The following is a 13,376-nucleotide window of genomic DNA, read 5'->3' as shown; positions in this document are numbered from 1 at the left end:
ACTTCCACATGAGAAAGCAGCAAGGATGCAGTGGCGTTAATGTTTCCTGGTGTCAACCTGTATTATTTCAGTAGACATTGAAATGAGGATGCATCTTGCTGCCTTTCCAATGAAGCAAGTTTAATTTAGTAATAGGTGAAAAACCATCCTTACAAAGGTGTTAATCAGAGACTTGGCTTTGTGGACACTTTTCAGAGAACAAATTTGTTAGCATAAAAATAAAGCCAGAAAATAAAGAGCTGTTTAATCACGCAATTGGATTTTTCTGCCAGCATATTTTTTTTCTCTGCAACCCACTGCTAAATTGTGCTTCCTAGCTGTTTTTATAAAATCACTGAATCAAATCTAACTCTGATTACATCAGAGAAGGCCAGGTACCCTACACCATAACAGGGGGTTTGAAATTTTGACTTGTCTACTTAAAGATCACCAAAATCTGATAACAAGGTCAATTAGGTCCCTGGGTGGGATTGAACCACCAACCTTTTGGTTAATAGCCGTACATACTAACTGATTGCGCCACAGAGACACTTTGCAAAAGTCTATACTGACAAAGGCTAATAAGCATTCATCTAAAACGTTTCCTAGAAAAACTTTAAAAAGTCAATAATCTGGAGAGTTTTTGTAAGATGTTTCTTCCATCAACCAACGAAGAAACACATTGGTACTTTCCCATGATGAGTGAGTGCTTCAGGATCTCTTGAACTTACATGTGCAGCAGAGTACTGCAATGGAAGCATGCTGGGCTCATAACCGAGAGGTAGGCAGATTGAAACTATCCTCTGCTATATGCATTTTTTTTTTTGTTAAAGTAATCCAAAACTGGGATTGATATTTTGTCTCTTTTATTTTTACTTAAAGTACAATAACGTTTACCATTTTAATTTGTTTTAATAGTATATTGACAGTATTGTTTTCTTTCAAAAATCCACTTCATTTTCTTTACCCTATTATTAAAATGGTAATTGACAAAAACAAACTACATTGTCACCAGAAGAGCAATACAAAATGTACAAGTGATATATTAAAATCATCTTTCCAGCTTGAATTTCAATGTTGCATTGGGTCAACAATTTTGTGAGAAACATCTTCACCCTTAAATAAAGATTTTCTTAATTCCTTACCTGTGTGCTAATTAGATATCACCTTGTTTTCACATTAAACAGACTTCCACATGAGAAAGCAGCAAGGATGCAGTGGCGTTAATGTTTCCTGGTGTCAACTTGTATTATTTCAGTAGACATTGAAATGAGGATGCATCTTGCTGCCTTTCCAATGAAGCAAGTTTAATTTAGTAATAGGTGAAAAACCATCCTTACAAAGGTGTTAATCAGAGACTTGGCTTTGTGGACACTTTTCAGAGAACAAATTTGTTAGCATAAAAATAAAGCCAGAAAATGAAGAGCTGTTTAATCACTCGATTGGATTTTTCTGCCAGCATATTTTTTTTCTCTGCAACCCACTGCTAAATTGTGCTTCCTAGCTGTTTTTTATAAAATCACTGAATCAAATCTAACTCTGATTACATCAGAGAAGGCCATGTACCCTACACCATAAGAGGAGGTTTGAAATTTTGACTTGTCTCCTTAAATATCACCAAAATCTGATCACAAGGTTAATTACATCCCTGGGTGGGATTGAACCACCAACCTTTTGGTTAATAGCCAAACACACTAACCGATTGCGCCACAGAGACACTTTGCAAAAGTCCATACTGACAAAGGCTAATAAGCATTCATCTAAAACGTTTCCTAGAAAAACTTTAAAAAGTCAATAATCTGGAGAGTTTTTGTAAGATGTTTCTTCCATCAACCAACGAAGAAACACATTGGTACTTTCCCATGATGAGTGAGTGCTTCAGGATCTCTTGCACTTACATGTGCAGCAGAGTACTGCAATGGAAGCATGCTGGGCCCATAACCCAGAGGTAGGCAGATTTAAACTATCCTCTGCTATATGCGTTTTTTTTTGTTAATTAAAGTAATCCAAAACTGGGATTGATATTTTGTCTCTTTTATTTTTACTTAAAGTACAATAACTTTTACCATTTTAATTTGTTTTAATAGTATATTGACAGTATTGTTTTCTTTCAAAAATCCACTTCATTTTCTTTACCCTATTATTAAAATGGTAATTGACAAAAACAAACTACATTGTCACCAGAAGAGCAATACAAAATGTACAAGTGATATATTAAAATCATCTTTCCAGCTTGAATTTCAATGATGCATTGGGGCAACGATTTTGTGAGAAACATCTTCACCCTTAAATAAAGATTTTCTTAATTCCTTACCTGTGTGCTAATTAGATATCACCTTGTTTTCACATTAAACAGACTTCCACATGAGAAAGCAGCAAGGATGCAGTGGCGTTAATGTTTCCTGGTGTCAACCTGTATTATTTCAGTAGACATTGAAATGAGGATGCATCTTGCTGCCTTTCCAATGAAGCAAGTTTAATTTAGTAATAGGTGAAAAACCATCCTTACAAAGGTGTTAATCAGAGACTTGGCTTTGTGGACACTTTTCAGAGAACAAATTTGTTAGCATAAAAATAAAGCCAGAAAATGAAGAGCTGTTTAATCACTCGATTGGATTTTTCTGCCAGCATATTTTTTTTCTCTGCAACCCACTGCTAAATTGTGCTTCCTAGCTGTTTTTTATAAAATCACTGAATCAAATCTAACTCTGATTACATCAGAGAAGGCCATGTACCCTACACCATAAGAGGAGGTTTGAAATTTTGACTTGTCTACTTAAATATCACCAAAATCTGATCACAAGGTTAATTACGTCCCTGGGTGGGATTGAACCACCAACCTTTTGGTTAATAGCCAAACACACTAACCGATTGCGCCACAGAGACACTTTGCAAAAGTCCATACTGACAAAGGCTAATAAGCATTCATCTAAAACGTTTCCTAGAAAAACTTTAAAAAGTCAATAATCTGGAGAGTTTTTGTAAGATGTTTCTTCCATCAACCAACGAAGAAACACATTGGTACTTTCCCATGATGAGTGAGTGCTTCAGGATCTCTTGCACTTACATGTGCAGCAGAGTACTGCAATGGAAGCATGCTGGGCCCATAACCCAGAGGTAGGCAGATTGAAACTATCCTCTGCTATATGCATTTTTTTTGTTAATTAAAGTAATCCAAAACTGGGATTGATATTTTGTCTCTTTTATTTTTACTTAAAGTACAATAACTTTTACCATTTTAATTTGTTTTAATAGTATATTGACAGTATTGTTTTCTTTCAAAAATCCACTTCATTTTCTTTACCCTATTATTAAAATGGTAATTGACAAAAACAAACTACATTGTCACCAGAAGAGCAATACAAAATGTACAAGTGATATATTAAAATCATCTTTCCAGCTTGAATTTCAATGATGCATTGGGTCAACAATTTTGTGAGAAACATCTTCACCCTTAAATAAAGATTTTCTTAATTCCTTACCTGTGTGCTAATTAGATATCACCTTGTTTTCACATTAAACAGACTTCCACATGAGAAAGCAGCAAGGATGCAGTGGCGTTAATGTTTCCTGGTGTCAACCTGTATTATTTCAGTAGACATTGAAATGAGGATACATCTTGCTGCCTTTCCAATGAAGCAAGTTTAATTTAGTAATAGGTGAAAAACCATCCCTACAAAGGTGTTAATCAGAGACTTGGCTTTGTGGACACTTTTCAGAGAACAAATTTGTTAGCATAAAAATAAAGCCAGAAAATGAAGAGCTGTTTAATCACGCAATTTGATTTTTTTGCCAGCATATTTCTTTTTCTCTGCAACCCACTGCTAAATTGTGCTTCCTAGATGTTTTTATAAAATCACTGAATCAAATCTAACTCTGATTACATCAGAGAAGGCCAGGTACCCTACACCATAACAGGGGGTATGAAATTTGACTTGTCTACTTAAAGATCACCAAAATCTGATAACAAGGTCAATTACGTCCCTGGGTGGGATTGAACCACCAACCTTTTGGTTAATAGCCGTACACACTAACTGATTGCGCCACAGAGACACTTTGCAAAAGTCCATACTGACAAATGCTAATAAGCATTCATCTAAAACGTTTCCTAGAAAAACTTAAAAAAATCAATAATCTGGAGAGTTTTTGTAAGATGTTTCTTCTATCAACCAACGAAGAAACACATTGGTACTTTCCCATGATGAGTGAGTGCTTCAGGATCTCTTGCACTTACATGTGCAGCAGAGTACAGCAATGGAAGCATGCTGGGCCCATAACCCAGAGGTAGGCAGATTGAAACTATCCTCTGCTATATGCATTTTTTTGTTTGTTAATTAAAGTAATCCAAAACTGGGATTGATATTTTGGCTCTTTTATTTTTACTTAAAGTACAATAACTTTTACCATTTTAATTTGTTTTAATAGTATATTGACAGTATTGTTTTCTTTCAAAAATCCACTTCATTTTCTTTACCCTATTATTAAAATGGTAATTGACAAAAACAAACTACATTGTCACCAGAAGAGCAAAACAAAATGTACAAGTGATATATTAAAATCATCTTTCCAGCTTGAATTTCAATGTTGCATTGGGTCATCAATTTTGTGAGAAACATCTTCACCCTTAAATAAAGATTTTCTTAATTCCTTACCTGTGTGCTAATTAGATATCACCTTGTTTTCACATTAAACAGACTTCCACATGAGAAAGCAGCAAGGATGCAGTGGCGTTAATGTTTCCTGGTGTCAACCTGTATTATTTCAGTAGACATTGAAATGAGGATACATCTTGCTGCCTTTCCAATGAAGCAAGTTTAATTTAGTAATAGGTGAAAAACCATCCCTACAAAGGTGTTAATCAGAGACTTGGCTTTGTGGACACTTTTCAGAGAACAAATTTGTTAGCATTAAAATAAAGCCAGAAAATGAAGAGCTGTTTAATCACGCAATTTGGTTTTTTTGCCAGCATATTTCTTTTTCTCTGCAACCCACTGCTAAATTGTGCTTCCTAGATGTTTTTATAAAATCACTGAATCAAATCTAACTCTGATTACATCAGAGAAGGCCAGGTACCCTACACCATAACAGGGGGTATGAAATTTGACTTGTCTACTTAAAGATCACCAAAATCTGATAACAAGGTCAATTACGTCCCTGGGTGGGATTGAACCACCAACCTTTTGGTTAATAGCCGTACACACTAACTGATTGCGCCACAGAGACACTTTGCAAAAAGTACATACTGACAAATGCTAATAAGCATTCATCTAAAACGTTTCCTAGAAAAACTTAAAAAAGTCAATTATCTGGAGAGTTTTTGTAAGATGTTTCTTCTATCAACCAACGAAGAAACACATTGGTACTTTCCCATGATGAGTGAGTGCTTCAGGATCTCTTGCACTTACATGTGCAGCAGAGTACAGCAATGGAAGCATGCTGGGCCCATAACCCAGAGGTAGGCAGATTGAAACTATCCTCTGCTATATGCATTTTTTTGTTTGTTAATTAAAGTAATCCAAAACTGGGATTGATATTTTGGCTCTTTTATTTTTACTTAAAGTACAATAACTTTTACCATTTTAATTTGTTTTAATAGTATATTGACAGTATTGTTTTCTTTCAAAAATCCACTTCATTTTCTTTACCCTATTATTAAAATGGTAATTGACAAAAACAAACTACATTGTCACCAGAAGAGCAAAACAAAATGTACAAGTGATATATTAAAATCATCTTTCCAGCTTGAATTTCAATGATGCATTGGGGCAACGATTTTGTGAGAAACATCTTCACCCTTAAATAAAGATTTTCTTAATTCCTTACCTGTGTGCTAATTAGATATCACCTTGTTTTCACATTTAACAGACTTCCACATGAGAAAGCAGCAAGGATGCAGTGGCGTTAATGTTTCCTGGTGTCAACCTGTATTATTTCAGTAGACATTGAAATGAGGATGCATCTTGCTGCCTTTCCAATGAAGCAAGTTTAATTTAGTAATAGGTGAAAAACCATCCTTACAAAGGTGTTAATCAGAGACTTGGCTTTGTGGACACTTTTCAGAGAACAAATTTGTTAGCATAAAAATAAAGCCAGAAAATAAAGAGCTGTTTAATCACGCAATTGGATTTTTCTGCCAGCATATTTTTTTTCTCTGCAACCCACTGCTAAATTGTGCTTCCTAGCTGTTTTTATAAAATCACTGAATCAAATCTAACTCTGATTACATCAGAGAAGGCCAGGTACCCTACACCATAACAGGGGGTATGAAATTTGACTTGTCTACTTAAAGATCACCAAAATCTGATAACAAGGTCAATTAGGTCCCTGGGTGGGATTGAACCACCAACCTTTTGGTTAATAGCCGTACATACTAACTGATTGCGCCACAGAGACACTTTGCAAAAGTCCATACTGACAAAGGCTAATAAGCATTCATCTAAAACGTTTCCTAGAAAAACTTTAAAAAGTCAATAATCTGGAGAGTTTTTGTAAGATGTTTCTTCCATCAACCAACGAAGAAACACATTGGTACTTTCCCATGATGAGTGAGTGCTTCAGGATCTCTTGAACTTACATGTGCAGCAGAGTACTGCAATGGAAGCATGCTGGGCTCATAACCGAGAGGTAGGCAGATTGAAACTATCCTCTGCTATATGCATTTTTTTTTTTGTTAAAGTAATCCAAAACTGGGATTGATATTTTGTCTCTTTTATTTTTACTTAAAGTACAATAACGTTTACCATTTTAATTTGTTTTAATAGTATATTGACAGTATTGTTTTCTTTCAAAAATCCACTTCATTTTCTTTACCCTATTATTAAAATGGTAATTGACAAAAACAAACTACATTGTCACCAGAAGAGCAATACAAAATGTACAAGTGATATATTAAAATCATCTTTCCAGCTTGAATTTCAATGTTGCATTGGGTCAACAATTTTGTGAGAAACATCTTCACCCTTAAATAAAGATTTTCTTAATTCCTTACCTGTGTGCTAATTAGATATCACCTTGTTTTCACATTAAACAGACTTCCACATGAGAAAGCAGCAAGGATGCAGTGGCGTTAATGTTTCCTGGTGTCAACTTGTATTATTTCAGTAGACATTGAAATGAGGATGCATCTTGCTGCCTTTCCAATGAAGCAAGTTTAATTTAGTAATAGGTGAAAAACCATCCTTACAAAGGTGTTAATCAGAGACTTGGCTTTGTGGACACTTTTCAGAGAACAAATTTGTTAGCATAAAAATAAAGCCAGAAAATGAAGAGCTGTTTAATCACTCGATTGGATTTTTCTGCCAGCATATTTTTTTTCTCTGCAACCCACTGCTAAATTGTGCTTCCTAGCTGTTTTTTATAAAATCACTGAATCAAATCTAACTCTGATTACATCAGAGAAGGCCATGTACCCTACACCATAAGAGGAGGTTTGAAATTTTGACTTGTCTCCTTAAATATCACCAAAATCTGATCACAAGGTTAATTACATCCCTGGGTGGGATTGAACCACCAACCTTTTGGTTAATAGCCAAACACACTAACCGATTGCGCCACAGAGACACTTTGCAAAAGTCCATACTGACAAAGGCTAATAAGCATTCATCTAAAACGTTTCCTAGAAAAACTTTAAAAAGTCAATAATCTGGAGAGTTTTTGTAAGATGTTTCTTCCATCAACCAACGAAGAAACACATTGGTACTTTCCCATGATGAGTGAGTGCTTCAGGATCTCTTGCACTTACATGTGCAGCAGAGTACTGCAATGGAAGCATGCTGGGCCCATAACCCAGAGGTAGGCAGATTTAAACTATCCTCTGCTATATGCGTTTTTTTTTGTTAATTAAAGTAATCCAAAACTGGGATTGATATTTTGTCTCTTTTATTTTTACTTAAAGTACAATAACTTTTACCATTTTAATTTGTTTTAATAGTATATTGACAGTATTGTTTTCTTTCAAAAATCCACTTCATTTTCTTTTCCCTATTATTAAAATGGTAATTGACAAAAACAAACTACATTGTCACCAGAAGAGCAATACAAAATGTACAAGTGATATATTAAAATCATCTTTCCAGCTTGAATTTCAATGATGCATTGGGGCAACGATTTTGTGAGAAACATCTTCACCCTTAAATAAAGATTTTCTTAATTCCTTACCTGTGTGCTAATTAGATATCACCTTGTTTTCACATTAAACAGACTTCCACATGAGAAAGCAGCAAGGATGCAGTGGCGTTATTGTTTCCAGGTGTCAACCTGTATTATTTCAGTAGACATTGAAATGAGGATGCATCTTGCTGCCTTTCCAATGAAGCAAGTTTAATTTAGTAATAGGTGAAAAACCATCCTTACAAAGGTGTTAATCAGAGACTTGGCTTTGTGGACACTTTTCAGAGAACAAATTTGTTAGCATAAAAATAAAGCCAGAAAATAAAGAGCTGTTTAATCACTCAATTGGATTTTTCTGCCAGCATATTTTTTTTCTCTGCAACCCACTGCTAAATTGTGCTTCCTAGCTGTTTTTATAAAATCACTGAATCAAATCTAACTCTGATTACATCAGAGAAGGCCAGGTACCCTACACCATAACAGGGGGTTTGAAATTTTGACTTGTCTACTTAAAGATCACCAAAATCTGATAACAAGGTCAATTAGGTCCCTGGGTGGGATTGAACCACCAACCTTTTGGTTAATAGCCGTACATACTAACTGATTGCACCACAGAGACACTTTGCAAAAGTCCATACTGACAAAGGCTAATAAGCATTCATCTAAAACGTTTCCTAGAAAAACTTTAAAAAGTCAATAATCTGGAGAGTTTTTGTAAGATGTTTCTTCCATCAACCAACGAAGAAACACATTGGTACTTTCCCATGATGAGTGAGTGCTTCAGGATCTCTTGAACTTACATGTGCAGCAGAGTACTGCAATGGAAGCATGCTGGGCTCATAACCGAGAGGTAGGCAGATTGAAACTATCCTCTGCTATATGCATTTTTTTTTTGTTAATTAAAGTAATCCAAAACTGGGATTGATATTTTGTCTCTTTTATTTTTACTTAAAGTACAATAACTTTTACCATTTTAATTTGTTTTAATAGTATATTGACAGTATTGTTTTCTTTCAAAAATCCACTTCATTTTCTTTACCCTATTATTAAAATGGTAATTGACAAAAACAAACTACATTGTCACCAGAAGAGCAATACAAAATGTACAAGTGATATATTAAAATCATCTTTCCAGCTTGAATTTCAATGTTGCATTGGGTCAACAATTTTGTGAGAAACATCTTCACCCTTAAATAAAGATTTTCTTAATTCCTTACCTGTGTGCTAATTAGATATCACCTTGTTTTCACATTAAACAGACTTCCACATGAGAAAGCAGCAAGGATGCAGTGGCGTTAATGTTTCCTGGTGTCAACTTGTATTATTTCAGTACACATTGAAATGAGGATGCATCTTGCTGCCTTTCCAATGAAGCAAGTTTAATTTAGTAATAGGTGAAAAACCATCCTTACAAAGGTGTTAATCAGAGACTTGGCTTTGTGGACACTTTTCAGAGAACAAATTTGTTAGCATAAAAATAAAGCCAGAAAATGAAGAGCTGTTTAATCACTCAATTGGATTTTTTTGCCAGCATATTTCTTTTTCTCTGCAACCCACTGCTAAATTGTGCTTCCTAGCTGTTTTTTATAAAATCACTGAATCAAATCTAACTCTGATTACATCAGGGAAGGCCATGTACCCTACACCATAAGAGGAGGTTTGAAATTTTGACTTGTCTACTTAAATATCACCAAAATCTGATCACAAGGTTAATTACGTCCCTGGGTGGGATTGAACCACCAACCTTTTGGTTAATAGCCAAACACACTAACCGATTGCGCCACAGAGACACTTTGCAAAAGTCCATACTGACAAAGGCTAATAAGCATTCATCTAAAACGTTTCCTAGAAAAACTTTAAAAAGTCAATAATCTGGAGAGTTTTTGTAAGATGTTTCTTCCATCAACCAACGAAGAAACACATTGGTACTTTCCCATGATGAGTGAGTGCTTCAGGATCTCTTGCACTTACATGTGCAGCAGAGTACTGCAATGGAAGCATGCTGGGCCCATAACCCAGAGGTAGGCAGATTGAAACTATCCTCTGCTATATGCATTTTTTTTGTTAAAGTAATCCAAAACTGGGATTGATATTTTGTCTCTTTTATTTTTACTTAAAGTACAATAACTTTTACCATTTTAATTTGTTTTAATAGTATATTGACAGTATTGTTTTCTTTCAAAAATCCACTTCATTTTCTTTACCCTATTATTAAAATGGTAATTGACAAAAACAAACTACATTGTCACCAGAAGAGCAATACAAAATGTACAAGTGATATATTAAAATCATCTTTCCAGCTTGAATTTCAATGATGCATTGGGTCAACAATTTTGTGAGAAACATCTTCACCCTTAAATAAAGATTTTCTTAATTCCTTACCTGTGTGCTAATTAGATATCACCTTGTTTTCACATTAAACAGACTTCCACATGAGAAAGCAGCTAGGATGCAGTGGCGTTAATGTTTCCTGGTGTCAACCTGTATTATTTCAGTAGACATTGAAATGAGGATACATCTTGCTGCCTTTCCAATGAAGCAAGTTTAATTTAGTAATAGGTGAAAAACCATCCCTACAAAGGTGTTAATCAGAGACTTGGCTTTGTGGACACTTTTCAGAGAACAAATTTGTTAGCATAAAAATAAAGCCAGAAAATGAAGAGCTGTTTAATCACGCAATTTGATTTTTTTGCCAGCATATTTCTTTTTCTCTGCAACCCAATGCTAAATTGTGCTTCCTAGATGTTTTTATAAAATCACTGAATCAAATCTAACTCTGATTACATCAGAGAAGGCCAGGTACCCTACACCATAACAGGGGGTATGAAATTTGACTTGTCTACTTAAAGATCACCAAAATCTGATAACAAGGTCAATTAGGTCCCTGGGTGGGATTGAACCACCAACCTTTTGGTTAATAGCCGTACATACTAACTGATTGCACCACAGAGACACTTTGCAAAAGTCCATACTGACAAAGGCTAATAAGCATTCATCTAAAACGTTTCCTAGAAAAACTTTAAAAAGTCAATAATCTGGAGAGTTTTTGTAAGATGTTTCTTCCATCAACCAACGAAGAAACACATTGGTACTTTCCCATGATGAGTGAGTGCTTCAGGATCTCTTGAACTTACATGTGCAGCAGAGTACTGCAATGGAAGCATGCTGGGCTCATAACCGAGAGGTAGGCAGATTGAAACTATCCTCTGCTATATGCATTTTTTTTTGTTAATTAAAGTAATCCAAAACTGGGATTGATATTTTGTCTCTTTTATTTTTACTTAAAGTACAATAACTTTTACCATTTTAATTTGTTTTAATAGTATATTGACAGTATTGTTTTCTTTCAAAAATCCACTTCATTTTCTTTACCCTATTATTAAAATGGTAATTGACAAAAACAAACTACATTGTCACCAGAAGAGCAATACAAAATGTACAAGTGATATATTAAAATCATCTTTCCAGCTTGAATTTCAATGTTGCATTGGGTCAACAATTTTGTGAGAAACATCTTCACCCTTAAATAAAGATTTTCTTAATTCCTTACCTGTGTGCTAATTAGATATCACCTTGTTTTCACATTAAACAGACTTCCACATGACCACATGAGAAAGCAGCAAGGATGCAGTGGCGTTAATGTTTCCTGGTGTCAACTTGTATTATTTCAGTACACATTGAAATGAGGATGCATCTTGCTGCCTTTCCAATGAAGCAAGTTTAATTTAGTAATAGGTGAAAAACCATCCTTACAAAGGTGTTAATCAGAGACTTGGCTTTGTGGACACTTTTCAGAGAACAAATTTGTTAGCATAAAAATAAAGCCAGAAAATGAAGAGCTGTTTAATCACTCAATTGGATTTTTTTGCCAGCATATTTCTTTTTCTCTGCAACCCACTGCTAAATTGTGCTTCCTAGCTGTTTTTTATAAAATCACTGAATCAAATCTAACTCTGATTACATCAAAGAAGGCCATGTACCCTACACCATAAGAGGAGGTTTGAAATTTTGACTTGTCTACTTAAATATCACCAAAATCTGATCACAAGGTTAATTACGTCCCTGGGTGGGATTGAACCACCAACCTTTTGGTTAATAGCCAAACACACTAATCGATTGCGCCACAGAGACACTTTGCAAAAGTCCATACTGACAAAGGCTAATAAGCATTCATCTAAAACGTTTCCTAGAAAAACTTTAAAAAGTCAATAATCTGGAGAGTTTTTGTAAGATGTTTCTTCCATCAACCAACGAAGAAACACATTGGTACTTTCCCATGATGAGTGAGTGCTTCAGGATCTCTTGCACTTACATGTGCAGCAGAGTACTGCAATGGAAGCATGCTGGGCCCATAACCCAGAGGTAGGCAGATTGAAACTATCCTCTGCTATATGCATTTTTTTTGTTAATTAAAGTAATCCAAAACTGGGATTGATATTTTGTCTCTTTTATTTTTACTTAAAGTACAATAACTTTTACCATTTTAATTTGTTTTAATAGTATATTGACAGTATTGTTTTCTTTCAAAAATCCACTTCATTTTCTTTACCCTATTATTAAAATGGTAATTGATAAAAACAAACTACATTGTCACCAGAAGAGCAATACAAAATGTACAAGTGATATATTAAAATCATCTTTCCAGCTTGAATTTCAATGATGCATTGGGTCAACAATTTTGTGAGAAACATCTTCACCCTTAAATAAAGATTTTCTTAATTCCTTACCTGTGTGCTAATTAGATATCACCTTGTTTTCACATTAAACAGACTTCCACATGAGAAAGCAGCTAGGATGCAGTGGCGTTTATGTTTCCTGGTGTCAACCTGTATTATTTCAGTAGACATTGAAATGAGGATACATCTTGCTGCCTTTCCAATGAAGCAAGTTTAATTTAGTAATAGGTGAAAAACCATCCCTACAAAGGTGTTAATCAGAGACTTGGCTTTGTGGACACTTTTCAGAGAACAAATTTGTTAGCATAAAAATAAAGCCAGAAAATGAAGAGCTGTTTAATCACGCAATTTGATTTTTTTGCCAGCATATTTCTTTTTCTCTGCAACCCAATGCTAAATTGTGCTTCCTAGATGTTTTTATAAAATCACTGAATCAAATCTAACTCTGATTACATCAGAGAAGGCCAGGTACCCTACACCATAACAGGGGGTATGAAATTTGGCTTGTCTACTTAAAGATCACCAAAATCTGATAACAAGGTCAATTAGGTCCCTGGGTGGGATTGAACCACCAACCTTTTGGTTAATAGCCGTACATACTAACTGATTGCA

General features: G+C 34.8%; 4 non-coding genes across 4 annotated transcripts; all 4 read right to left on the bottom strand.

Annotated features, from left to right (window-relative positions):
- Positions 1–1,622: 1,622 nt before the first annotated feature.
- On the bottom strand, positions 1,623–1,696 carry TRNAN-AUU (transfer RNA asparagine (anticodon AUU)). The gene has a single exon. It is a non-coding gene; the product is annotated as a tRNA-Asn (tRNA).
- A 1,095-nt stretch (positions 1,697–2,791) lies between these two features.
- Positions 2,792–2,865, bottom strand: TRNAN-AUU (transfer RNA asparagine (anticodon AUU)). Its single transcript has one exon. It is a non-coding gene; the product is annotated as a tRNA-Asn (tRNA).
- A 4,600-nt stretch (positions 2,866–7,465) lies between these two features.
- On the bottom strand, positions 7,466–7,539 carry TRNAN-AUU (transfer RNA asparagine (anticodon AUU)). Its single transcript has one exon. It is a non-coding gene; the product is annotated as a tRNA-Asn (tRNA).
- Positions 7,540–9,804: 2,265 nt separating this feature from the next.
- On the bottom strand, positions 9,805–9,878 carry TRNAN-AUU (transfer RNA asparagine (anticodon AUU)). Its single transcript has one exon. It is a non-coding gene; the product is annotated as a tRNA-Asn (tRNA).
- Positions 9,879–13,376: the final 3,498 nt, after the last annotated feature.

The sequence above is a fragment of the Pseudophryne corroboree genome, unplaced genomic scaffold (genome assembly GCF_028390025.1).
Source record: "Pseudophryne corroboree isolate aPseCor3 unplaced genomic scaffold, aPseCor3.hap2 scaffold_798, whole genome shotgun sequence".
Lineage (NCBI taxonomy): Eukaryota > Metazoa > Chordata > Amphibia > Anura > Myobatrachidae > Pseudophryne > Pseudophryne corroboree.
The sequence above is the reverse complement of the archived record's forward strand: the minus strand, read 5'-3'. Positions and strand labels throughout refer to the sequence as shown.